Source organism: Suncus etruscus, chromosome 2, assembly GCF_024139225.1.
Source record: "Suncus etruscus isolate mSunEtr1 chromosome 2, mSunEtr1.pri.cur, whole genome shotgun sequence".
Lineage (NCBI taxonomy): Eukaryota > Metazoa > Chordata > Mammalia > Eulipotyphla > Soricidae > Suncus > Suncus etruscus.
The window spans coordinates 158,297,674-158,324,482 of NC_064849.1; the positions used below are offsets into that span (position 1 = coordinate 158,297,674).

Below are 26,809 nucleotides of genomic sequence, written 5' to 3' on the forward strand. Positions count from 1 at the left end.
ATAACTTCTGATGTTGCTTGAGGTCTACTACTTCTGGAGTAATGCTCCGGGTTCAATGTAATATTCACTGGTAATGCCCAGTGGTACTTGGATGTCTGTGCAGTGCAGCTATCAAGGGTCCGGTTATGCTAGACTTAGCAGAATTCTTTGCTAAATTCAACTTTAACAGATTGAAGGCTGATCCAAGGATGACAGATCAGCTGAAAAAAGGAACTAAGAAGCACCCAGGAAAATTTCTATTTGAGGAAAATTTATATCAGAGTCAATATTTATACTCGTGGTTTGCTTCTGTTTTGTTGATAAAAGTTGACTTATATTTCAAAAATAAAGTTATTTAAATATTATAAGCAATTTTGAAGACACCTTTTAAAAGTTAAAAAAAGTGTGCATTGATATGTTAAAACGTATCAACCAATAGTACCAGAGTATCTCTATGAGACTAACTGCAGTAAAAGAATGAAGATAAGCATTTTAGAAAGATTTGAACTGCTCAAATTAGTCACTGGGTAGCCTTGGCAAAGGCTGATCAGAATCTAGATTCCTGTCTGTCCAGTAAGACAAATAAATACCACTCTGTATTTTCAGGAATCACAAGACTTTGTGGAGTTCCTGTTGGATTACTTCGTAATATTATCTCTTACAATTTTAGGCTCCAAAGTAACTAGTGTTATGAATTTGACTTTGTGATACCAATATGAATCATATGTTTTCTCAGTGTGGTTCAAAGAGTTTATCTGATGGCAGTGTCTGTCTTTTGGAAGCCCTATTTCCTTTCTCAATTCATAGTTAACTGTCAACAGTAACTTCCCTTTTATTTTTACTTAAGAATTATTTTGCCTCCATCTAGTGGACATGCTTTCAATTAACACATAATATTTATTTTTTAAATTTTTAATATTTTTTACTAAATAAAAAAATAAAAATTCACATTTAAAAAGGAACACTCAAGTCAGGAAATATTTTCCCAATATGCTTTTCTATGTACAGGTGTCTGAACCAAAAACACTGCCAATGTCACAACTGCTTCAAATTTAATGATATTTGATGCCCATGACAATAGATAGTGAAAACTCTAACAGGTGCACTGGGTTTTTATTCTACTTACTTTTAAATTCCTGAAATGGGGGGAGGATAGGGGAGTTTAGGGATTTATTTTTATTAAAATATAGAAGTTGTTGCAAAACCCTAACTGTAAAAATGCACCAATATAATTGGACTCTGTATACAGTAGCTATGAATTCAAGTGCTTCAGTGAAAGAGTGAACACTTGAACAAATCCCCATCCACTTGCCCTCCTTGAGGAAGAAAACCCTAAAAATTTCAATACGAATTATACAGCTAGAATTTTGATGTTTGAAATATTTTTAAATAAGTTGTCCATAGGACAACTAGCTCAGCTCTCCCTTATAATATTTCCAGGTTTATCTTTTAGCAATGTTGGCTTGCTAAGAATTGCTGCCTCTCTTCCTCAGGTCTGAGGGCAAATGAGGCTCAGTTTATCCATCTTCCCCAAACCACCCTGTTCCTTTCCACAGGACCCTGCCCCCTCAAGACTGGCTAGAACTCATAGTCCTCATAGGCCATGTCAATAAGCCCAGGCAAATTTCTCCTGCTGTGTATTTGTTGTAAATTTTCTCAATCTGAATCCCCTACTTCTTGCCTCAAGGAACTGAGATCCTGGGTCCAGATAATTGAGTTTTGAAATCCCCAAAGCAATTTGTTTATTTTCTTCTTGGTCTGTGGCTTGAACTGTCAGGCTTCTTTAATTGTCCCTCCAGTCTGCCCAGTCTTCTTTTTTGATTCTATCACCTTAATTTTTTAAGCTCTATTTAAGCACCATGATTACAAACATGTTTGTAGTTGGGCCTCAGTCATAGAAAGAATACCTCCCTGCACCAGTGCAAATTTCCACCACCAATCTCCCCTTTCCCCATTTTTCCCACCCCTGCCTGTATTCAAGATAGGCATTCTACTTCTCTCACTCATCAATATTGTCATGGTAGTTATTTCTCTAACTCTGTGGTGAGCTTCATATCGTGAACCTGTCCTTTCAGCCCTCATCTTGATTGTCTCTGGGCATTATTAAAATAATATATTTTTTTCTTTCTTTCCCCCAATTTTTTTTCCAGGATCTGATGTTTTGTGGCATAGAGTTTCTCACAGTCGTCTCTGATTACCCTTTGGATATCTGTATTATCTATAGTGATCTCCCCCTTTTCATTTCTAATTCAGTTTATTAAGTTTCTATCTCCCTTTCTTTTTTTTTCTTTACATGTTTTTATTTATTTTCTAATATATTTTATTTAAACACATTGATTACATACATGATTGTATTTGGGTTTCAGTCATTTAAAGAACACCACCCATCACCAGTGCAACATTCCCATCACCAATGTCCCAAATCTGCCTCCTCACCACCCAACCCCTGCCTGTACTCTAGACAGGCTTTCTATTTCCCCCATACATTCTCATTATTAGGAAAGTTCAAAATTTAGTTATTTCTCTAACTAAATTTATCCCTGTTTTCTTGTGAGCTTCATGAGGTGAGCTGTAACTTCCAGCCCTTCTCTCTTTTGTGTCTGAAAGTTATTATTGCAAGAATGTATTTCATTTTTCTTAAAACGTATAGAGGAGTAAGACTATTTGGCGTTTCTCTCTCTCTCTCTTTCTCTCTCTCTCTCTCTCTCTGACATATTTCAATCAGCATAATAGATTCCTTGTACATCAATGTATAGGAAAATTTCATGACTTCATCTCTCCTGACACCTGCATAATATTCCATTGTGTATATGTACCACAGTTTCTTTAGCCATTCATCTGTTGAAGGGCATCTCGATTGTTTCCAGAGTCTGGCTATGGTAAATAGTGCTGCAATGAATATAGGTGTAAGGAAGGGATTTTTGTATTGTATTTTTGTGTTCCTAGGGTATATTCCTAGAAGTGGTATAGCTGGATCGTATGGGAACTCTATTTCCAGTTTGTGGAGGAATCTCCATATTGCTTTCCATAAAGGTTGAACTAGACGGCATTCCCACCAGCAGTGGATAAGAGTTCCTTTCTCTCCACATCCCCGCCAACACTGCTTGTTCTCATTATTTGTGATGTGTGCCAATCTCTGGGGTGTGAGGTGGTACCTCATAGTTATTTCGATTTGCATCTCCCTGATGATTAGTGATGTGAGCATTTTTTCATGTGTCTTTTGGCCATTTGTATTCTTTGTCAAAGTGTCTGTCCATTTCTTCTCCCCATTTTTTTCATGGGATTAGATTTTTTTTTCTTGTAAATTTCTGTCAGTGCCTTGTATATTTTGGAGATTAGCCCCTTATCAGATGGGTATTGGGTGAATAGTTTCTCCCATTCAGTGGGTGGCTCTTGTATCCTGGGCACTATTTCCTTTGAGGTGCAGAAGCTTCTCAGCTTAATATATTCCCATCTATTAATCTCTGCTTGCACTTGCTTGGAGAGTGCAGTTTTCCTCCTTGAAGATTCCTGTAGTCTCAATTTCCTGGAGTAAACGTTTTGCCTACGTATTGTTCTATATATCTTATGTTTTCAGGTCATATATCGAGGTCTTTAATTCATTTGGATTTTTTTTCAGGATTTTGGGCCACACCCAGCATTGCTTAGGGGTTACTCCTGGCTGTCTGCTCAGAAATAGCTCCTGGCAGGCATGGGGGACCATATGGGACACCAGGATTCGAACCAACCACCTTTGGTCCTGGATCGGCTGCTTGCAAGGAAAACGTGCTGTGCTATCTCTCCGGGCCCAATTCATTTGGATTTTACCTTCATACATGATGTTAACTGGGGGTCTAAGTTCAATTTTTTGCAAGTGGCTAGCCAGTTGTGCCAACACCACTTGTTGAAGAGGCTTTCTTTGCTCCATTTAGGCTTTCTTGCTCCTTTATCAAAAATTAGGTTATTGTATGTCTGGGGAACATTCTCTGAGTATTCAAGTCCATTCCACTGATCTGAGGGCCTGTTTTTATTCCAATACCATGCTGTTTTGATAACTATTGCTTTGTAGTAAAGTTTAAAGTAGGGGAAATTCTTCCCATATTTTTTCCCCAATGATTGTTTTAGCTATTCTAGGGTGTTTATTATTCCAAATGAATTTCAAAAGTGCCTGATCCACTTATTTGAATAATGTCACGGGTATCTTTAAAGGGATTTCATTAAATATGTACAATGCTTTGAGGAGAATTGCCATTTTGATGATGTTAATCCTGCCAATCCATGTGCACGGTATGTGTTTCCATTTCCACTTGTCCTCTTATTTCTTGGAGCAGAGTTTTATAGTTTTCTTTGTATAGGTCTTTCACATTTTTCATCAAGTTGATTCCAAGATATTTGAGTTTGTGTGGCACTATTGTGAATGGGGTTGTTTTCTTAATGTCCATTTCTTCCTTATTACTATTGGTGTATAGAAAGGCCATTGATTTTTGTGTGTTAATTTTGTAGCCTGCCAATTGCTATATGAATCTATTGTTTGTAGAATCTTTTTGGTAGAATCTTTAGGGTTTTCTAAGTAGAGTATCATGTCATCTGCAAACAGCGAGAGCTTGACTTCTTCCTTCCCTATCTGGATTCCCTTGATATCTTTTTCTTGCCTAATCACTATAGCAAGTACTTCCAGTGCTATGTTGAATAGGAGTGGTGAGAGAGGATAGCCTTGTCTTGTGCCGGAATTTAGAGGGAAGGCTCTTAGTTTTTCTCCATTGAGGATAATATTTGCCACTGGTTTGTGGTAGATGGCCATAACTATATTGAGAAATGTTCCTTTCATTCCCATCTTGCTGAGAATTTTGATCAAGAATGGGTGTTGGACCTTATCAAATGCTCTCTCTGTGTCTATTGATATGATCATGTGATTTTTATTTTTCTTGTTGTTGATGTTGTGTATTATGTTGATAGATTTACGGATGTTAAACCATCCTTGCATTCCTGGGATAAAACCTACTTGATCATAGTGGATGATCTTTTTAATGAGGCCTTGAATCCTATTTGCCAGGATTTTGTTAAGGATCTTTGCATCTGCATTCATCAGCAATATTGGTCTGTAATTTTCTTTTTTCGTAGCATCTCTGTCTGGTTTAGGTATCAAAGTGATGTTGGCTTCATAAAAGCTATTTGGAAGTGTTCTCATTTTAACAAATTCATGAAAGAGTCTTACCAGGACTGGTGGTAGTTCCTCTTGGAAAGTTTGAAAGAATTCATTAGTGAATCCATCTGGGCCTGGGCTTTTGTTTTTGCACAGATATTTGATTACCATTTCAATTTCATCAATAGTGATGGTGGTGTTTAGATATGCTACATCCTCTTCATTCAAACCGTGGAAGACTATAAGAATCCAAAAATTTATCCATTTCTTCCAGGTTCTCATTTTTAGTGGCATAGATTTTCTCAAAGTAGTTTCTGATTACCCTTTGAATCTCTGCCATATCAGCAGTGATCTCTCCTTTTTTATTCCTAATACAAGTTATCAAGTTTCTCTCTCTCCTTCTTTGTTAGTTATGCCAGTGGTCCATCGATCTTGTTTATTTTTTCGAAGAACCAACTTCTGCTTTTGTTGATCTTTCGGATTATTTTTGTGGGTTTCCACCTTGTTGATTTCTACTCTCCGCTTTATTATTTCCTTCTGTCTCCCTATTTTTGGTTCCTTTTGTTAAGCACTTTCTAATTCTATGAGCTGCATCATTAAGCTATTCAGGTAGGCCCCTTCTTCCTTCCTGATGTGTGCTTGCAAAGCTATAAATTTTCCTCTCAGTACTGCTTTTGCTGTGTCCCATAAGTTCTGATAGTTTGTGTCTTTATTATCATTTGTTTCCAGGAAAGTTTTGATTTCCTCTTTGATTTCATCTCAAACCCACTGGTTATTCAGTATGAGGCTGTTTAATTTCAATAGTTAAAGATTTTCTTCTGTGTCCCTTTGGAATTTACATATCATATCAGAACTTTGTGGTCAGCGAAAGTAGCCTGCAAAATTTCTATCTTCTTGATATTATGGAGGTATGTTTTATGTGCCAGCATGTAGTCTATCCTGGAGAATGTCCCATGTACATTGGAGAAAAATGTGTATCCAGGTTTCTGGGGATGGAGTGTCCTATATATATCTAGGCCTCTTTCTTCCATTTTTCTTCTCAGGTCTAGTGTATTCTTTTTGGGTTTCAGTCTGGTTGACCTATCCAGTGTTGATAAAGCCATGTTGAGGTTCCTCACAATTATTGTGTTGTTATTGATATTATTTTTCAGATTTGTCAACAATTGTATTAGATATTTTGCTGGCCCCTCATTTGGTGTATATATGTTTAGGAGAGTGATTTCTTCCTGCTGTACATATCCCTTGATTAATACAAAATGTCCATCTTTGTCCCATACAACTTTCCTGAGTATAAAGTTTGCATCATCTGATATTAGTATGGCCATTCCAGCCTTCTTATGGGTGTTGTTTGCTAGGATAATTTTCCTCCAGCCTTTTATTTTGAGTCTATGTTAGTTCTGACTATTCAGGTGCATTTCTTGTAGGCAGCAGAAGGTTGGATTGAGTTTTTTTGATCCATTTAGCCACTCTGTGTCTCTTAACTGGTACATTTAGTCCATTGACATTGAGAGAAAGAATTGTCCTGGGATTTAATGCCATCTTTTTACTGAAATTTGGTGTGTCTTTTGGTCAGTCTTGTCTTAAATTAGGTCTTTCAGTTTTTCTTTTTTTTTATGTATTAAATAATGCAATGTCTTGTATAAAATAATATATTGTATATACACTGTATTCCATTATTGAATAACAATATTTTTTCTTAACACCACCCATCACCAGTGCAACATTCCCATCACCAATGTCCCAAGTCTCCCTCCTCCCCACCCGACCCCCGCCTGTACTCTAAACAGGTTCTCAATTTCCCTCATACATTCTCATTATTAGGACAGTTCAAAATGTAGTTATTTATCCAACTAAACTCATCACTCTTTGTGATGAGCTTCCTGAGGTGAGCTGGAACTTCCAGCTCTTTTCTATTTTGTGTCTGAAAGTTATTATTGCAAGAATGTCTTTCATTTTTCTTAAAACCCATAAATGTGTGAGACCATTCTGCGTTTTTCTCTCTCTCTCTGACTTATTTCACTCAGCATAATAGATTCCGTGTACATCCATGTATAGGAAAATTTCATGACTTCATCTCTCCTGACAGCTGCATAATATTCCATTGTGTATATGTACCACAGTTTCTTTAGCCATTCGTCTGTTGAAGGGCATCTTGGTTGTTTCCAGAGTCTTGCTATGGTAAATAGTGCTGCAATGAATATAGGTGTAAGGAAGGGGTTTTTGTATTGTATTTTTGTGTTCCTAGGGTATATTCCTAGGAGTGGTATAGCTGGATCGTATGGGAGCTCGATTTCCAGTTTTTGGAGGAATCTCCATATTGCTTTCCATAAAGGTTGAACTAGACGGCATTCCCACCAGCAGTGGATAAGAGTTCCTTTCTCCCCACATCCCCGCCAACACTGTTTATTCTCATTCTTTGTGATGTGTGCCATTCTCTGTGGTGTGAGGTGGTATCACATCGTTGTTTTGATTTGCATCTCCCTGATGATTAGTGATGTGGAGCACTTTTTCATGTGTCTTTTGGCCATCTGTATTTCTTCTTTGTCAAAGTGTCTGTTCATTTCTTCTCCCCATTTTTTGATGGGATTAGATGTTTTTTTCTTGTAAAGTTCTGTCAGTGCCTTGTATATTTTGGAGATTAGCCCCTTATCTGATGGGTATTGGGTGAATAGTTTCTCCCACTCAGTGGGTGGCTCTTGTATCTTGGGCACTATTTCCTTTGAGGTGCAGAAGCTTCTCAGCTTAATATATTCCCATCTGTTAATTTCTGCTTTCACTTGCTTGGAGAGTGCAGTTTCTTCCTTGAAGATGCCTTTAGCCTCAATGTCCTGGAGTGTTTTAACTACGTATTGTTCTATATATCTTATGGTTTTGGGGCTGATATCGAGGTCTTTAATCCATTTGGATTTTACCTTCGTACATGATGTTAGCTGGGGGTCTAAGTTCAATTTTTTGCAAGTGGCTACCCAGTTGTGCCAACACCACTTGTTGAAGAGGCTTTCTTTGTTCCATTTAGGATTTTTTGCTCCTTTATCAAAAATTAGGTGATTGTATGTCTGGGGAACATTCTCTGAGTATTCAAGCTCATTCCACTGATCTGAGGGCCTGTCCTTATTCCAATACCATGCTGTTTTGATAACTATTGCTTTGTAGTAAAGTTTAAAGTTGGGGAAAGTAATTCCTCCCATATTCTTTTTCCCAATGATTGCTTTAGCTATTCGAGGGTGTTTATTGTTCCAAATAAATTTCAAAAGTGCCTGGTCCACTTCTTTGAAGAATGTCATGGGTATCTTTAGGGGGATCGCATTAAATCTGTACAGTGCTTAGGGGAGTATTGCCATTTTAATGATGTTAATCCTGCCAATCCATGAGCAGGGTATGTGCTTCCATTTCCGCGTGTCCTCTCTTATTTCTTGGAGCAGAGTTTTATAGTTTTCCTTGTATAGGTCCTTCACATTTTTAGTCAAGTTGATTCCAAGATATTTGAGTTTGTGTGACACTATAGTGAATGGAGTTGTTTTCTTAATGTCCATTTCTTCCTTATTAGTATTGGTGTATAGAAAGGCCATTGATTTTTGTGTGTTAATTTTGTAGCCTGCCACCTTGCTATATGAGTCTATTGTTTCTAGAAGCTTTTTGGTAGAGTCTTTGGGGTTTTCTAAGTAGAGTATCATGTCATCTGCAAACAGTGAGAGCTTGACTTCTTCCTTTCCTATCTGGATTCCCTTGATATCCTTTTCTTGCCTAATCGCTATAGCGAGTACTTCCAGTGCTATGTTGAATAGGAGTGGTGAGAGAGGACAGCCTTGTCTTGTGCCAGAATTTAGAGGAAAGGCTTTCAGTTTTTCTCCATTGAGGACAATATTTGCCTCTGGCTTGTGGTAGATGGCCTTAACTATATTGAGAAAGGTTCCTTCCATTCCCATCTTGCTGAGAGTTTTGATCAAGAATGGGTGTTGGACCTTGTCAAATGCTTTCTCTGCGTTGATTGATATGATGATGTGATTTTTATTTTTCTTGCTGTTGATGTTGTGTATTATGTTGATAGATTTACGGATGTTAAACCAGCCTTGCATTCCTGGAATGAAACCTACTTGATCGTAGTGGATGATCTTCTTAATGAGGCATTGAATCCTATTTGCCAGGATTTTGTTGAAGATCTTTGCATCTGCATTCATCAGCGATATTGGTCTGTAATTTTCTTTTTTCGTAGCTTCTCTGACTGGTGTAGGTATCAAGGTGATGTTGGCTTCATAAAAGCTATTTGGAAGTTTTCCTGTTTTTTCAATTTCATGAAAGAGTCTTGCCAGGATTGGTAGTAGTTCCTCTTGAAAGGTTTGAAAGAATTCATTAGTAAATCCATCTGGGCCTGGGCTTTTGTTTTTGGGCAAATATTTGATTACTTTCTTAATTTCCTCAATAGTAATGGGTGTGTTTAGATATGCTACATCCTCTTCATTCAATCGTGGAAGATTATAAGATTCCAAAAATTTATCCATTTCTTCCAGGTTTTCATTTTTAGTGGCATAGAGTTTCTCAAAGTAGTATCTGATTACCCTTTGAATCTCTACCATATCAGTAGTGATCTCTCCTTTTTCATTCCTAATACGAGTTATCAAGTTTCTCTCTCTTTCTTTCTTTGTTAGTTTTGCCAGTGGTCTATCAATCTTGTTTATTTTTTCAAAGAACCAACTTCTGCTTTCATTGATCTTTTGGATGGTTTTTCTGGTTTCCACTTCATTGATTTCTGCTCTCAGCTTTGTTATTTCCTTCTGCCTCCCTATTTTTGGATCCTTTTGTTGAGCACTTTCTAATTCTATGAGCTGCGTCATTAAGCTATTCAGGTATGCCCCTTCTTCTTTCCTGATGTGTGCTTGCAAAGCTATAAATTTTCCTCTCAGTACTGCTTTTGCTGTGTCCCATAGGTTCTGATAATTTGTGTCTCCATTGTCATTTGTTTTCAGGAAGGTTTTGATTTCCTCTTTGATTTTATCTCGGACCCACTGATTATTCAGTATGAGGCTATTTAACTTCCAGGTGTTAAAATTTTTCTTCTGTGTCCCTTTGTAGTTTATATATAATTTCAGGGCTTTGTGGTCAGCAAAGGCAGCCTGCAAAATTTCTATCCTCTTGATATTATGGAGGTATGTTTTGTGTGCTAACATATAGTCTATCCTAGAGAATGTCCCATGTACATTAGAGAAAAATGTGTATCCAGGCTTCTGGGGGTGGAGTGTCCTGTATATATCTACTAGGCCTCTTTCTTCCATTTCTCTCCTCAGGTCTAGTATATTCTTGTTGGGTTTCAGTCTGGTTGACCTGTCTAGTGTTGACAATGCCGTGTTGAGGTCTCCCACAATTATTGTGTTGTTATTGATATTATTTTTCAGATTTGTCAACAGTTGTATTAAATATTTTGTTGGCCCCTCATTTGGTGCATATATGTTTAGGAGGGTGATTTCTTCCTGCTGTACATATCCCTTGATTAATACAAAATGTCCATCTTTGTCCCTTACAACTTTCCTAAGTATAAAGTTTGCATCATCTGATATTAATATGGCCACTCCTGCTTTTTTTTGGGTGTTGTTTGCTTGGATGATTTTCCTCCAGCCTTTTATTTTGAGTCTATGTTTGTTCTGACTATTCAGGTGCGTTTCTTGTAGGCAGCAGAAGGTTGGATTGAGTTTTTTGATCCATTTAGCCACTCTGTGTCTCTTAACTGGTGCATTTAGTCCATTGACATTGAGAGAAAGAATTGTCCTGGGAGTTAGTGCCATCTTTATATTAAAGTTTGGTGTGTCTGTTGGTAAGCCTTGTCTTAAAGTATGCCGTTCAGTTTTTCTTTTAAGAATGGTTTTGAGTCTGTGAAGTTTTTGAGCTGTTGTTTGTCTGTGAAACTATGTATTGTTCCTTCAAACCTGAAAGTGAGTTTTGCTGGGTGCAGTATTCTAGGCGAAGCATTTATTTCATTGAGTTTTGTCACTATGTCCCACCACTGCCTTCTGGACTTGAGTGTTTCTGGTGACAGGTCTGCAGTAAATCTCAAGGATGTTCCCTTGAATGTAATTTCTCTTTTCGATCTTGCTGCTTTCAGAATTCTGTCTCTATCTATGGGATTCGTCATTGTGACTAGGATGTGTCTTGGGGTGTTTTTTCTGGGGTCTCTTTTAGTTGGCACTCTTCGGGCATGCAGGATTTGATCACATGTATTCATTATCTCTGGTAGTTTCTCTTTAATGATGTTTTTGACTGTTGATTCTTCCTGGAGATTTTCTTCCTGAGTCTCTGGGACTCCAATGATTCTTAAGTTGTTTCTGTTGAGCTTAGCATAGACTTCTATTTTCATCTGTTCCCATTCTTTGAGTAATTTTTCCATTGTTTGATCATTTGCTTTGAGGCTTTTTTCCAATTTCTTCTGCTGTATGTAATTGTTATGTATCTCATCTTCCAGTGTACTGATTCTATCCTCAGCTGCTGTTAACCTGTGGGAAATCTCAAACATGTTTTTCTTCAATTCATCTACTGAGTTTCTCAGACCTGTTATTTGATCTGAAATTTCTGTTTGGAGTTTTCTCATTTCTATCTTCATATTCTCCTGATTCTTTTTAGTTTTCTCTTCTATACTTTGTTTGAGTTCTTTGAACATGTTCCATATTGCAACTCTAAACTCCTTATCTGAGAGACTGACTAGGTGGTTGGTCATGTTCAAGTCATCAGAGTTGCCATCTTTATTCTCTATGTCTGGCACTGGCCCGTGTTGTTTCCCCATTGTCACACTAGTACTGCGTGTTTTTCTACGTGTTGTGATTGTATTCATTGGCTAAATGCTGTGCACCGTCGCGAAGGGGAGCGGAGCAACCGTGCTCCTCTGGCTTCTCCCTTTCTGGGCGTGTCGACTCACCTCCACGGAAGGCTCACAGGAAGGCAGGCTGGCAGATGGGCCGCACCCAGGATGAAATCAGGCCAAAAATGCAGGACAGCAGAGTAGAGAGGCAGAAGGGTGCTGGCATCTGAGATCCAGCGAAGTTCAGTGGCTCCTCCCTTTCTGGACGTGTCGACTCACCTCCACGGAAGGCTCACGGGAAGGCAGACTCCCCGGAAAGCTCACAGGAAGGCAGGCTGGCTGATGAGCCGCACCAAGGGTGAAATCAGGCCGAAAATGCAGGACAGCAGAGTAGAGAGGCAGAAGGGTGCTGGCATCTGAGATCCAGCGAAGTTCAGTGGCTCCTCCCTTTCTGGGTGTGTCGACTCACCTCCACGGAAGGCTCACGGGAAGGCAGACTCCCTGGAAAGCTCACAGGAAGGCAGGCTGGCTGATGAGCCACACTAAGGGTGAAATCAGGCCGAAAATGCAGGACAGCAGAGTAGAGAGGCAGAAGGGTGCTCCAGTTTTTCTCTTAAGACTGGTTTTGAGACTGCAAAGTTTCTGAGCTGTTGTTTGTCTGTGAAACCATGTATTTTTCTGTCAAACCTGAAGGTGTGTTTTGCTGGGTACAGTATTCTAAGAGAAACATTTATTTCATTGAGTTTTGTCACTATGTCCTACCACTGCTTTCTGGCCTTGAGTTTTTCTGGTGACAGGTCTGCTGTAAATCTCAAGGATGTTCCCTTGAATGTAATTTCCCTTTTTGATCTTGCTGCTTTCAGAATTCTGTCTCTATTTGTGGGATTCTTCATTGTGTCTAGGATTTGTCTTGGGGTATTTTTTCTGGGGTCTCTTTTGGTTGGTACTCTTCGGGCATGCAGGATTTGATCACAGATATTGTTTAGCTCTGGAAGTTTCTCTTTAGTGATGTTCTTGACTGTTGATTCTTCCTGGAAATTTTCTTCCTGTGTCTCTGGGACTTTAATGATTCTTTAGTTGTTTCTGCTGAGCTTATCATAGGCTTCTATTTTCATCTGTTCCCATTCTTTGACTAATTTTTCCATTGTCTGTTCATTTGTTTTAAGTTTATTTCCAATCTCTCTTGCTGTATGGAGTTGTTATTTATCTCATCTCCCACAGCACCAATTCTATTCTCAGCTTCTGTTATCCTGTTGGAGAGGTCATCTATTTTGTCCTTCAATTTGTTTACTGAGTTTTTCAGGCCTGTTATTTGACCTGTTATTTCAGTTTGGAGTTTTGTGATTTCTGTCCTCATATTTTCTTGGTTCTTATTAGTGTTCTGTTCAACTCGATCCATGGCTTCTTTGAGTTCTTTGAGCATCTTCCATATTGCTTGTCTAAACTCCTTATCTGAGAGATTGATTAGTTGGTTGGCCGTTTTCTGGTCATCAGAATTGTCACCTTCATTCTGTATGTCTGATGCTGGCCTGCGTTGTTTCCCCATTGTCACACTTGTATTGTGGGTTTTTCTACATGTTGTGGTGGTATTCATTGGCTAAGTGATGTGCAAGGCCACGCTCCTCTGGCTCCGCCCTTTCTGGGTGGGTCGACTTGCCTCCAAGGAAGGGGAGCCCTCTGTGGATGAAGCCTCACACAGGATCAAATTTTAGGCCCAAGCACACAGCAGAGAAGACAGTCCGTAGAGAAATGCTGGGCTTCAGTGATCCAGCTCAGTTCTTAGTGTGATTTTTTTCTTCTTGTTGCAGTGGTGTTCTTTCCTTAGAATGAGTGCACTGCCATGTAGCATAGTGGAGTGGCCATGCTCTTCTGAAGCCTCTGGGAGAGTGGAATTTTCTGGGCCCTTTTCAGCCTACTCCCAAGAGGTTTAGGAGACAAGGCAGGAGACAAACACACAGAGGCAGCACTCACAAGTTTTCACAGTCAGGCCTCACTGGGCCAGTGTAGATTTTCCCAGCCTGGCGTCACAAACAGGGGACCTGCCTTCTGTGAATTACTGCTTATTGCCGGTTTTCACTTTAGGAAGCAGTTTCTTGGCACTCTGGCCCCTTGGAGAGCGGATTTTCTGGGCCATTTTTGGCCCACTCTCAAGAGGTTTAGGAGACAGGACAGGAGATAAACACACAGGCAGCACTCACAGTTTCTCACAGATGGGGCCCAATGGGCCAGTGTCTCTCTCTCCCTTTCTTTGTGAGTTTTGTGTGTGGTTTTTACTGGTTTATCAATCTTGTTTTATTTTTTAAAGAACCAGATTTTGCTTTCGTTGATCTTTCAGATTGTTTTTTTGGGTTTCCACTTTATTAATTTTTGCTCTAAGCTTTGTTATTTCCTTCTGCTTACTTATTTTGGGTTTATTTTGTTAATCATTTTCTAATTTTATAAGCTGTGTCATTAAGCAATTTATGTAGGCCCCTTCTTACTTCCTGATGTGTGCTTGAAATTTTGATTTTGAGTGTATTTGTTCTGACTATTCAAATGTGTTTCTTGTAGGCTGCAGAATGTTGGATTAAGCTTTTTGATCCATTTTGCCACTCTGTGTCTCTTAACTGGTGCATTTAGTCCAGTGATGTTGAGAGAGATAATTGTCATGAGATTTAGAGTCATCTTTGTGTAGAAGTTTGGTGTGTCTTTAGGCCTGTCTGTCTTAAAGTAGATCTTTCAGTTTATCTTTTAAGGCTGGTTTTGAGTCTGTAAAATTTCTGAGCTGCTATGTATACTTCCCTCAAACCTGAAAGTGAGTCTTGGTAAGTGCAGTGTCCTAAGCAAAGCATTCACTTCATTAAGTTTTGTCACTATATCCCACCACTGCCTTTTGGCCTTGAGGGTTTCTTGTGACAGGTCTGCCGTTAATCTTAAGGATGCTCTTTTGAATGTAATTTCTCTTTTGATCTTGCTGCCTTCAATATTCTATGTCTATCTGTGGGATTTGTCATTGTAACTCGGATGTGTCTTGGGGTGCTTTTTATTAGATCTCTTTTAGCTGGTATTCTTTGGGTATGCAGGAATTTGTTGGATGTAGTCTTTAGCTCTGGGAGTTTCTCTGTAATGATATCCTTGACTGTTGATTCTTCCTAGGAATTTTCTTCCTAGATCTCTGGGACTCCAATGATTCTTATGTTGTTTTCGTTGAATTTATCAAAGATTTATTTTTCACCTGTTCACATTCTTTGAGGATTTTTCTACTATTTGATCATTTGCTTTAAAGTTCTTTTCTAATCTCTTCTTCTGTATGGAATAAGTAAGTAAGCAAGCATCCATTTATAAGGCTCTCTTGTACCTAAACACATGGCAGAAATCAGCCTCCACCCTTAGTGGGTAGAAACAAGTTTACACTGTGCTGGGCCCTGAAGAGATTATGTTCGCTGTTGTCTTCTTGGCTGCCTCAGAAAGGAAAGTACGGAAGCAGGCAGGGGATGAGGCAGCAGCCCTTTATAATGGCTCTCTTGTCTCTACCACCTTCTTGGTCTTTTCATCCTTCATGACCTTGGTTGGCATCAGCCTTAGCACTCTTCAGATCTCTCCGAGCATCAGCTAGTTGATCATTCTCAGTTTCAATCTTAGATTGCAAGTTCATCATGAACTTCTCAAAAGTTTTAGGTGGTGCCCTCTGACGGTTTCAAAGAATTGCAACTGCTCAATTGGCTTGGATATAAGAAAGAATCTTTGCTGGGATGTTCTCATTGGAGCTGTAAATTATTTAAGCTACTACTGTAGCATAATGGAGGCATTGTATTTTCAGAACAACTTTGGCTGTTAAGCCTTCCATAAGATCCTGAAGATGGTTTTTTAGTATACCAGTATTGAGTCTATCAAAAAGATCATCTTCATGCTGTTTCTTCTCCATAAATAGTTGTAAGTTTTCAGAAACTCTTTTCTCAACGGGGACTTTGATTGAGTCCTTCCCAAGGAAGTCAATTTTTATCACATATTCCTGACCATCAAACGCTGGGTGCAGATTGATATGCTCACGAAGTGAACAGCAACCCACAATGTCCTCTGTTTCCCTTTTCTCCTTCTCATTACCTGCTCTCAGAGCCAGCTTGCCAATAAAGTATAAGCTACAGCTCTCCGCTGGACTTTCATCTCTTTGAACTTCCAGTCTTCTCGACATTGGTTCTGGATCTTGTCCACACACCACTTTAGCCACCTAGCAGTGTCATATTTCTGCCAATCTTTCTCACACTTTATTTGTGAACTTTGGTTCAGCATACTGTATTTAATGGAACCTTGAGTGTACTCTGTCCAGGAGACCAGCCAAGTTATCATGACAAACTTCTTTCTATTTATGTTCTGGAGAAAAAGGAACCTTGGCATCTTTGTTACACTTGATGATTCTATCTTCAGGCATGATTCGTCTCTTCAGCAAGCCCTTCTTGGGGTGGTTACCACAACAATGGAAAAGACCAGGAGGTTCTATCTTGAAGTTGGCAATTCTCTCTGTGATTATACATAACATAAAAGCCATATTCTTTCAGTAATTTTTCCTCTTTGATTTTTTTTGTTTTTGTTTTTCTTTCTTGCTCATCTGCTTTCAAGCTTTGGACTGAACTTTCAAATACTGGCTCATCTGGCTAAAACCACATTTGCTTGGGGCTAGGGAGATATCATGGAGGTAGGGCATTTGCCTTGCATGCAGAAGGATGATGGTTCAAATCCCGGCATCCCATATGGTCCCTGAGCCTGACAGGAGTGATTTCTGAGTGTAGAGCCAGGAGTAACCCGAGTGCTACGGATGTGCCCCCCCCAAAAAAACACATTTGCTTTAGTTGGTAATAATATTATTAGTTATTTATTAGTCATTTCCTTTCTCCAGTTTTTAAAGAAATTTTTCCTAAATATTTCTTTAGTAGTATATTCATTGTTGAGCATTTTTGCAAAGAACGTAGCTGCTTCTGCTTGGGGCTCAGCTTCATAACTTTATCATCATAGTAGAACACAGGACCTTTATGTTCTAGTAATTTCCACTTGATGCCTTCAGGATAGTGCTCTTCCTCTCACCATTTCCACTTTTGCCCCTTTTCTTATTTTGGCTTCTTTTTCTTCCTATCCAGCCCAGGAACTTGCTCAGGAACTTTTTCTTTTGTCTTTATATTTATTCTTTTTTTTTTTTTTCCAATTTAACAGTCTCTTCTTCCTCTAGTTTTTGTTTTTCCTCCTTTTTGATATCTTTTGTTTAAATTCTTTTTAGGTTTATAATCAGCGCCATCCTCATCTTGTGATTTCTTTCATGGCTTTGTATCCTCTTTTGGAGAAACAAAAAAGTTATCAATTTCGGGACTGGAGAGATAGCACAGTGGAGTTTGCCTTGCAAGCAGCCGATCCAGGACCAAAGGTGGTTGGTTCGAATCCCGGTGTCCCATATGGTCCCCCGTGCCTGCCAGGAGCTATTTCTGACAGCCAGGAGTAACCCTGAGCAATGCCAGGTGTGGCCCAAAAACCAAAAAAAAAAAAAAAAAGTTATCATTTTCAGGTTTATCTTAATTCTTGGTAAACTAGAAAAGTTATTTTCCTTCTTTATTTTTGCATATCCAGAGGCTCTAATCTTTTCCTCCTTTCATTTTTCCTTATCTCTGTCTTTGTGTTTTGTCTTTGTGCTTTTCTGAACTTCCATCTTTGTGTTTGTTTTTTTCTTTCTCTCTGTGTTTCTTTGCAGAATCTTTATGTTCACTGTTGCTATACTTGGACTTTTCTTGGTCCTTTTCTTCTTGTGCTCTGTGTGCCTATGTTTTTGATCTTTGTTTTTATCTTTATGTTTATGAGAATAATTCAATCGGAAATCTGCTTCCATGTGGGAACCACTGTGGAGATGGTCCTCACTCTTGACTACCGGAGCATCAAGCATGATGGAAAAGATAGACGGTTGGCAAAAGGCCCTTTGGCTGAGGGCTTCCAGAGATTCTGGGAACTCCCGGAACTTCTGTGGCAGAGACAGGGGTCTCGGCCTTGAGTCTACCTGCTTGGCCGGCTGCGTGAGCAGAAATGAGCAGTTGTGTAACAGCCTAACTTTAGATGTCCCAATTGATACATAATATTTTTTAAAATAAACTTAATTAAGGTAGACCCCATGAGTTATTGGCATGTGTTATATTTTCTTTCAGGAATTTATTTTTTAATTATTTTTTAGCAAAAATAAATTATTTAATGATCCAAATTATGTTTCTAATTTTCTGTAAAACAATAAAAGTACTGTGTTCAGTTTACGACTGAGTAGTTTTTAATGATTTTTATAACAGCACAGAATATATTTGTTAAAAATTGAAACTTAAAATGTTTTTCACTTTTTTAATTGAGCCACCAACCATGAGAAAAATTATTAAAATGTTGATGAGTGAGTTCCATATAATAATCCAACACCCATCCCTTCACCAGTGTTGACTTCCCACCATCAATGTTCCTAATTTTCTTGTAGTCCCTTACCACCTTTAGCCTGCCACTATGCAAATACTTTACTTCTCTCTCTCTCTCTCTTTTTTTTTACAGGAAAACATAGGGCCAGAGAGCAAGTAGAATATTTACCATACATACAATGAACTCAGATTCTATTCCCAGCTGCATAGCTGGATATAGCCCTGAGCTTAAAAAATTTTAAAGTGATAAATGAAATAAAATATACTGAAGACTCAAAGGCAAAAAGACCATTTGAGTATCTTCCAGAAAGTCAAAGTAGGAAAGCCTTTGATTAAAAAATTTTTTTAAATTTACTTCAAGATTTTTCAGCATAATATATACATATATAATATGTGTGAGTCTTTACATTACATAGTAATGAACAAGTCTAAATGTCTGAAGACACTTAAGCTTGGAAAATGTGGTAATTTAATATTCATTGACCTATTATGTTTCCCTCTGAGTCATGCACAGGTGTTGGCCTAATTCCTTGTTCTGCTCTTAATTCAAAGGAGGTAGATCCTGCAGGCTGTTGTTCCCAGACTTTGTGCTAGTTTTGGCCAGGGGGAAGGTTGAAAAAAGGAAGAAACCAGGGAATTTTCATGCTTTTTTTTCCTGTGCCTTAGTTTCTTTGGCAGCAGAGAAATCATCCTTTGAGCCCAGTTCTGCCATTCCACACTAGCCTTGAGCTTCTTGGATATGAACTTCTCACACTTTCTCTGCAGCAAAAAAATAGAGCAGTTTCTAGCTATTGCTAAGTAGCCTCTGAAGTAGCTTTTTTCATCCTTAATTAAGTTTCTTTATTAGTTTCCCATAACCTATCTAACTCATTCCTGGTATTGTTTGGCAAATAAATTTAAAAATCCTGTCCAGTTTTTGTTTTCTTGTCAGGCTCTACTATATATACATACGTGTGTGTGTGTGTGTGTGTGTGTGTGTGTGTGTGTACATATAATCTGATTGTGACTATATTAGCAACTCCTTCCTAGAAAGTCATCATTGGTATTTTGAAGAATACAATAGAAATTTTTCAGGATCCATCTATGGCATAATTAAACATGCATGAAGTTTCACATGGGAAAAAAACAGGCTAATTTAGGTTGATTTGTAGATGCTTTAACTTGTGTCCTTGGAAAACCAATTCTTCCTTCTTTCCTTCTTTCCTTCTTTCCTTCCTTCCTTCCTTCCTTCTTTCCTTCCTTCCTTCCTTCCTTCCTTCCCTCTCTCCCTCTCTCCCTCCCTCCCTCCCTCCCTCCATCCCTCCTTCCCTCCTTCCTTCCTTCTTCCCTTCCTCCCTTCCTTCCTTCCTTCCTACCTTTCCTCCCTATCTCCCTCCCTTCTACTTTTCCACCGTCTCTCCCTCCCTCCTTCCTTCCCGTCCTCTTCCTCCTTCCCTTCCTCTCTCCTTCCTTCCTTCCCTTCCTCCCTCTCTCCCTCTTTCCTTCCTTCCTTCCTTCTTCCTTCCTTCCCTTCCCCCTTCTCTCCCCTCCTTTTCTTCTTTCTTTCTTTCTTTCTTTCTTTCTTTCTTTCTTTCTTTCTTTCTTTCTTTCTTTCTTTCTTTCTTTCTTTCTTTCTTTCTTTCTTTCTTTCTTTCTTTCTTTCTTTCTTTCTTTCTTTCTTTCTTTCTTTCTTTCTTTCTTTCTTTCTTTCTTTCTTTCCTTTATCTTTTTTCTTTCTCATTAAGAATGCCAGCCCCCCCCCAAAAAAAAAGAATGCCAAACCCAGAGGTACTCAAAGATGATTCCTGGCTTTACACTCAAGTATTACTCAAGTAATACTCAATATTACTAGTATTCCTACTAGTAGTTGGGGGATCATATAGGATGCCGACCCTAGACTCTGTACTATCAACCAATCACAATATCATTGACTAAGAAGATGAATCCTGTTGACAGGATAAGATAAAGTTCTAGATACCAAGCACTACAGAGTCAGAGAGGCTTCCTCACTCTGGAAATATTTAGAAACTTCTTTTTATTTATTGTTTCTTTCCCCAGTTGAAAGGGAAGATGACTATACATTTACCTTCTGTGAATTTCTAAAATGGTCCTGAGGAATAGTAATAGTTCCATGGCACCATACAAAGAACTCGGGATGTAAAAATTAGTGTGTGTGGAGTCTGTAGTTGTTCCTATGGCAGCATGCTTTAAGGGAGAGAAACCCTGTATCCCTTAGGCCAAGGGAATTCCCATTCTAATTTCCTCAATATTGACTATGCCTATGCAAAAAAAGAACACAAATCTTTATAAATGGCTGCTGGCTTGGATTTTTTCTTTTTCTTTCTTTCTTTCTTTCTTTCTTTCTTTCTTTCTTTCTTTCTTTCTTTCTTTCTTTCTTTCTTTCTTTCTTTCTTTCTCTCTTTCTCTCTTTCTCTCTTTCTCTCTTTCTTTCTTTCTTTCTTTCTCTCTCTCTCTTTCTTTTCTTTCTCTCTTTCTCTCTTTCTCTCTTTCTTTCTTTCTTTCTTTCTTTCTTTCTTTCTTTCTTTCTTTCTTTCTTTCTTTCTTTCTTTCTTTCTTTCTTTCTTTCTTTCTTTCTTTCTTTCTTTCTTTTTCTTTCTTTCTTTCTTTCTATCACACCCAGTGGTGCTCAGGGATTACTCCTGTCTCTTTGCTCAGAAATCTCTCCTGGCAGGCTCTGGGGACCATATGAGATGCCAGGAATTGAACCACTGTCTTTCCACATGTAAAGCAAAAGCCCCCTTACCTCCATGCTATCTCTCCGGCCCCTATCTTTGATTTTTTATTCAGTTTTCTTTCTTTCTTTCTTTCTTTCTTTCTTTCTTTCTTTCTTTCTTTCTTTCTTTCTTTCTTTCTTTCTTTCTTTCTTTCTTTCTTTCTTTCTTTCTTTCTTTCTTTCTTCTTTCTTTCTTTCTTTTTTCTTTCTTTCTTTTTTTGTTTTTTTGTTTTTTTTGTTGTTGTTCTTTTTGTACTTTTGTTACTACTACCCCATTCTTTCTTTTGTTTTGTTTGTTTTTTAGTTTTTTTTATGTAGGTTACCCTTTTTTTCTTTTTTCCCTTTATTCTTCTAAAGAGAAGGTTATAACACCTAGATGACCCCTCCTAGTTCCTCTTTTTTTTCCCCTTTGGCTCTTGTTTTTGTTTGTGTTTTTTTTGTTTTATTCTCTTATATCTTTCTATACATCTCCAACAGAACCACAGTTCTGGAATCATCTTGTTCAGCCTCACTATTTGAGGGAAAAAATAGATAGTACCAAGAACAGTCAGTTGAATGAATATTTAGTGGAAACAAAAAATTACCAGACTTGAACACCAAACCCAAAGTCAATAACAACAGAATCGATACCCAATTTACAACAAGCTGTATAAGTGGGGAACAGTTACACTAGCATTATGGGGATAAGGAGGGAAATATAGGATTCATTCTGGGAACAGGGGTGGAGGAAGGACAGCACTTAGGGGTGGAGGAATGCCCCTCATTTATTGTCACCATGTGCCTTTAATATTTTTGTGAAACAACTGTAATTCACTTTGACCACAATAAAAATAAAAATAAATGAAAAAATTAAAGAAGAAGAGAGAGTTTTCCAAGGGAGTATAAAACTGAGCACTATAAAACCTCCTTCTAATCTTTGCCATCATTACTGGATCCTTTTCCTGATAGGACAGACCTAGTTCCTACTCTGCTGGATGTCCCAGCAATCCATATATCACATTTGCTTTTCCTGGAATTTCAACAGACAGTCAACATCAATTTTAGAGAGAAGATAGAGAAGATGCTTCTACTCTGGACCTGGAAGGCTCAGAATGCCGTGGTGCCTAATTATCCTAGTGACACATTGTGAAACATCTCTAGAGTCCAGCAGGAACAAAAATATTAGATGGGAAAATTCTGTAGAAATCTGTGGGTATCCCCTCCCTCAACTTCTTATTTATGCCACCTAAATGATCAGAACTGCCCACACCCAGAATGGGTAGATAGAGGATCACATGGGGGAGAGAGGGGGTATAAGGAGAGTTGGAGAGATAAGTGTAGGAGAGGCATCATCATCAGAGATTAGGCATCAGATTTAGCATTAGCAATTGAGCATCATCAAAGAAGCAGCAGCAGTAGCATTAGCAAAGGGAGTTAGTCAGCCTGGAAGCCAGTTAGGAAGCCTGGTAAAAGCAGCTGAAAGGGAAACAGGGGCTGAGAGAGCCAGAAGGAGTAGAGAAGTAGCTGCTAGGAAAAGGCTTGGTGTAGAGGCCATGTGAGGAGGTGTACATGGTGGATGGGACTGTGCAATGAAGCTGGCTGACTCCTGGAACTTCATCTGACTGCTTTGTGAATCTTTCCGCCCTCACCCTGCAAACTTCGGACCAGCCAGACCATAGGGACTGCAGGAGCTGTGTGGAGCCCAGAAAGGCCTCACCATCCCCACTCCAAATCTAGGACTCTTTAATTTATACTAAAACAACAGAAGCCCACTAAGCTCAATTACTGAAAACAATGGAAATCTCTGCTAACCCTAACAGCTCAGCAAATCATCAAAAAACTTTAGAACACCATTAGAGATATATATTGTAGCAAGCAATATAAAGTATATTATTTTGTGCCTGCTATGCGGATAGGCTGAAGGGGGAGGTTAACTGGGGACAATGGTGAAAGGAAGGTCACGCTAGTGGTAGGATTAGTGTTAGAATATTGAATACCTGAAATAAATATTATGAACCAGTTTTGAAATAAGTGTTTAAACAAAGCTTCAAATGGGAAAAAATATTCTGTATAGTTCATAGAAACGTCTTCAGAATTCCCAGGCCAAAACAATCCAATGTAAATCCTATGGAATTCACCTCCAAATTCAGTCTCTTATCTTCTGTCACATACGCTTTAGCACTTGCAGACCTGAGTATCCCTTAGCATGAATCCTGTTCTTAACAATCAAAATTAAAGAGCAGGATTTTAGAAAGTACAAAGTGGACAATTTTTTGTTCAGAAATATACTTCACAGAGAATTCTAAACAGAAAGAAAATTTTAAAAATGAACATATGAAAAACTTCCGTCCTTCTAATTTAGAGCTCTTCTTTCGGCATAGTAACTTACCCTAAGAAAACCACTATAAAAAGTAATTTAAGGCTGCCCGATTCAATGTGGACTGTTGCATGCTATCAGATTCAGCTCCAGAAAGACCCCACCCAGTTTGAAGACACTATGTGATCCCTTACTGCTGCAAACCATTTCTCAGACTTAATAAGGCCAGAAATGTGCCTTGGATCTCACTTCCCCCACACCAAGACTATGAGGTGAATTCACGAGTTTGTAGCTTTCTCTTCAATGTGGATGAAAATATGTACCTCTGCTTTAGAGACTAGCTCTTAAAAATTTTGATATTACTGATCTTTATTTTATCACATATATGTAGTACATATATGTATATGTACATATAATACATATATTATAGTGCATACATACTCTACTGATGTAAATGTATTTTAAATTACTTTGTAAAAAGTAATACAAATGGCCAAAAGGCACATGAAAAAATGCTCCACATCACTAATCATCAGGGAGATACAAATTAAAACAACTATGAGGTACCATCTCATGCTAGAGAGATTGGCGCACATCACAAAAAATAAGAACAAGCAGTGCTGGTGGGTGTGTGGAAAGAAAACTCTTTTTCACTGCTGGTGGGAATGCCGTCTAGTCCAACCTTTATGGAAAGCGATATGAAGATTCCTCCAAAAACTGGAAATTGAGTTCTCATATGATCCAGCTACACCACTCCTAAGGATATCCCTAAAAACACTAAAACACAATACAAAAATCTCTTCCTCACACCTATATTCATTTCAGTGCAACTTTACCATAGCCAGATTATGGAAACAACCAAGATGCCTTTCAACTATGAATGGCGAAAGAAACTGTGGTACATATACACAATGGAATATTATGCAGCTATCAGGAGAGATGAAGTCATGAAATTTTCCTATACATGGATGTACAAGGAATCTATTATGCTGAGTGAAATTAGTCAGTGTGAGAGAGATAGATGCAGAATAGTCTCAGTCATCTATGGATTTTAAGAAAAATGAAAGGCATTTTTGCAATAATTTTCAGAGACAAAAGAGAGGAGGGCTGAAAGGTGCAGCTCACGACATGAAGCTCACCACAAAGAGTGATGAGTACTGTTATAGAAATAACTACTTTAAGAACTATCTTAATCATGTGAATGAATGAGGAAAGTAGAAAGCCTGTCTAGACTACAGGTTGGGGTGGGGTGGGGAGGAGGGAGCTTTGGGACATTGATGGTGGGAATGTTGCACTGATGAAGGGGGGTGTTCTTTACATGACTGAAACCCAACTACAATCATATTTGTAATCACTGTGTTTAAATAAATATATTAAAAAATTGGGGCCGGAGAGAGAGCACAGTTGTGTTTGCCTTGCAAGGAGCCAATCCAGGACGCTAGGTGGTTGGTTCGAATCCTGGTGTCCCATATGATCCCCCATGCCTGCCAGGAGCTATTTCTGCACAGATAGCCAGAAGTAACCTCTGAGCACCGCCGGGTGTGGCCCAAAAGCCAAAAAAAAAAGATATTAAAAAATTAAAAATTATTTTTATGTACATTAAAAACAAAGATAAAATTAGGAATGATAAATGATGATACAATCACAATAAAGAAAATTATCAATGATTGCAAATACTATTTTTTCTAAATATCAAATGTAAGTGCATGATGCTTATTTAAATATTCCTAGAAGGAGGATTTGGTGTTTTCACATAATTTTTTCAGTTTATCTAATATTACTTTTTTTTTTTTTTTTTTTTAGTAATAGCTTCAACTCCTATAGAGTATTTTTACCTGCTAATTTCTCTTTTGTTTCTGGAAGCAACTACCTGGAAGAAAAGCATAGACACAAATACCTGCTTGTTTCCAGTTTTTGCTCTGAAATAATATTTGTTCAATTATTCAGAACAAAAATTAAAAATTGTACAATTAATGTCTTTGGGATATGCAAATTCTAAAATCCATGTAATTGCAAATCTTAGAAAATATTTTTCTTCTGTCACAAGAAAATAAGTAGATCAGTTCTTTACCATTTTTTTCTCAAGGAATTCATATTTTATTTACATTTATATATGTAACAGCTTTAATTTACTGATTTTCTTAATCTTTCACCAAAGACATTATATGCACTTCTTCAGAAAGAAAAAAATTTATAGTGCCTTAATTGCTTAGAATGGAATATTTGAGCAGTAAGCTAAATAATGTTACCATTGGGAATAATTTTTTGGGGGGGGCCACACCCGAAGGTGCTCAGGTGTTACTCCTGGCTGTCTGCTCCGAAATAGCTCCTGGCAGGCACGGGGGACCATAAGGGACACCGATATTCGAACCCACCACTTTTGGTCCTGGATGGGCTGCTTGCAAGGCAAATGCCGCTGTGCTATCTCTCCGGGCCCGGAATAATTTTTTATGACAATGAAAGGCAATTTGACTTTTTGAATTATAATCTTGAGGTTCATATTGCCATTAACTTTTGCATCTTTACTTTGATTGATAAAATTATAAGAAGGTGTTTGTGAAAATATTCCAGAATTTTGAGTGAAATTATACCATAAATTTAGGGTACTTCACAATGAAACATCATCTTTATAAAAATTACTGTATTGCATTTAACTTAATATTAACCTATGAACTTTAGAAAATTCTATTTTCTAGCCTAAGATCAATAGATATATTGATTTAATATTGATTTTATATTGATTGCTTGATTTCTATTGATTTCAATACTAAACAGCAAGTTCTTTTCAAATTTTTGCTTTGAACCCAGATTTCTCTTTGAGTTCATGTAACCACCCAGTTGTCAAAAAGAAAAATGTATATACAGAAGCAATACTAATATAAATGATTAGTTTATATTTATTTTAGGTCACATCTATGCTTCTCCACTTAAAAAATAGTTATATCAAAACATGGAATTTTGAGCTTAAAGTGAGAAAATTGTCATTTATTAAATTGTACATTGAGAGAACTAGGCACATTATGATTTCTTTATAGATTTGAGATACTATTTATCACTAATCTATATCACATATTAATAAATTATTTTCTTGAAAGTGATGAAGTATATTTTTACCTTATACTAATTTTATTTTTTATCTTTTTGTGTTTATGACTATATAAAATTATTGGCTTTCAGGTTATTCATTCTATTATAAAAATACCTGTTCTGCTTCCTCTGGTACTCCAGGGCTACCCCTGGGCCACATGCCCAGGGGGCCAGTGAAGTGGATCCCGAAGAGTTTAAATGGGACCCCAGGCTCTCTCCATTTCCCACCCGGCTCCGGCTTCCAGCTCTTGAAAGATCTCTTTCCTTCCTGGGATCTGTTTCTGCCAGCCTGGGGAATGGCAGCACAAGAGGTGCTGGCTTCGGGAAGTCACAGGCAATTTTCCTTCCTACCCCCGTCCATTCTGAAACTGCAGGGGCTAGTGCCCCCTAACAGAATGTATAGACAATTATTTGGGTATCA

General features: G+C 38.1%; 1 pseudogene; it reads right to left on the minus strand.

Moving 5' to 3' along the window:
* Window positions 1-1,557: 1,557 nt before the first annotated feature.
* Window positions 1,558-26,548, minus strand: LOC126001900 (DNA topoisomerase 1-like; annotated as a pseudogene).
* Window positions 26,549-26,809: the final 261 nt, after the last annotated feature.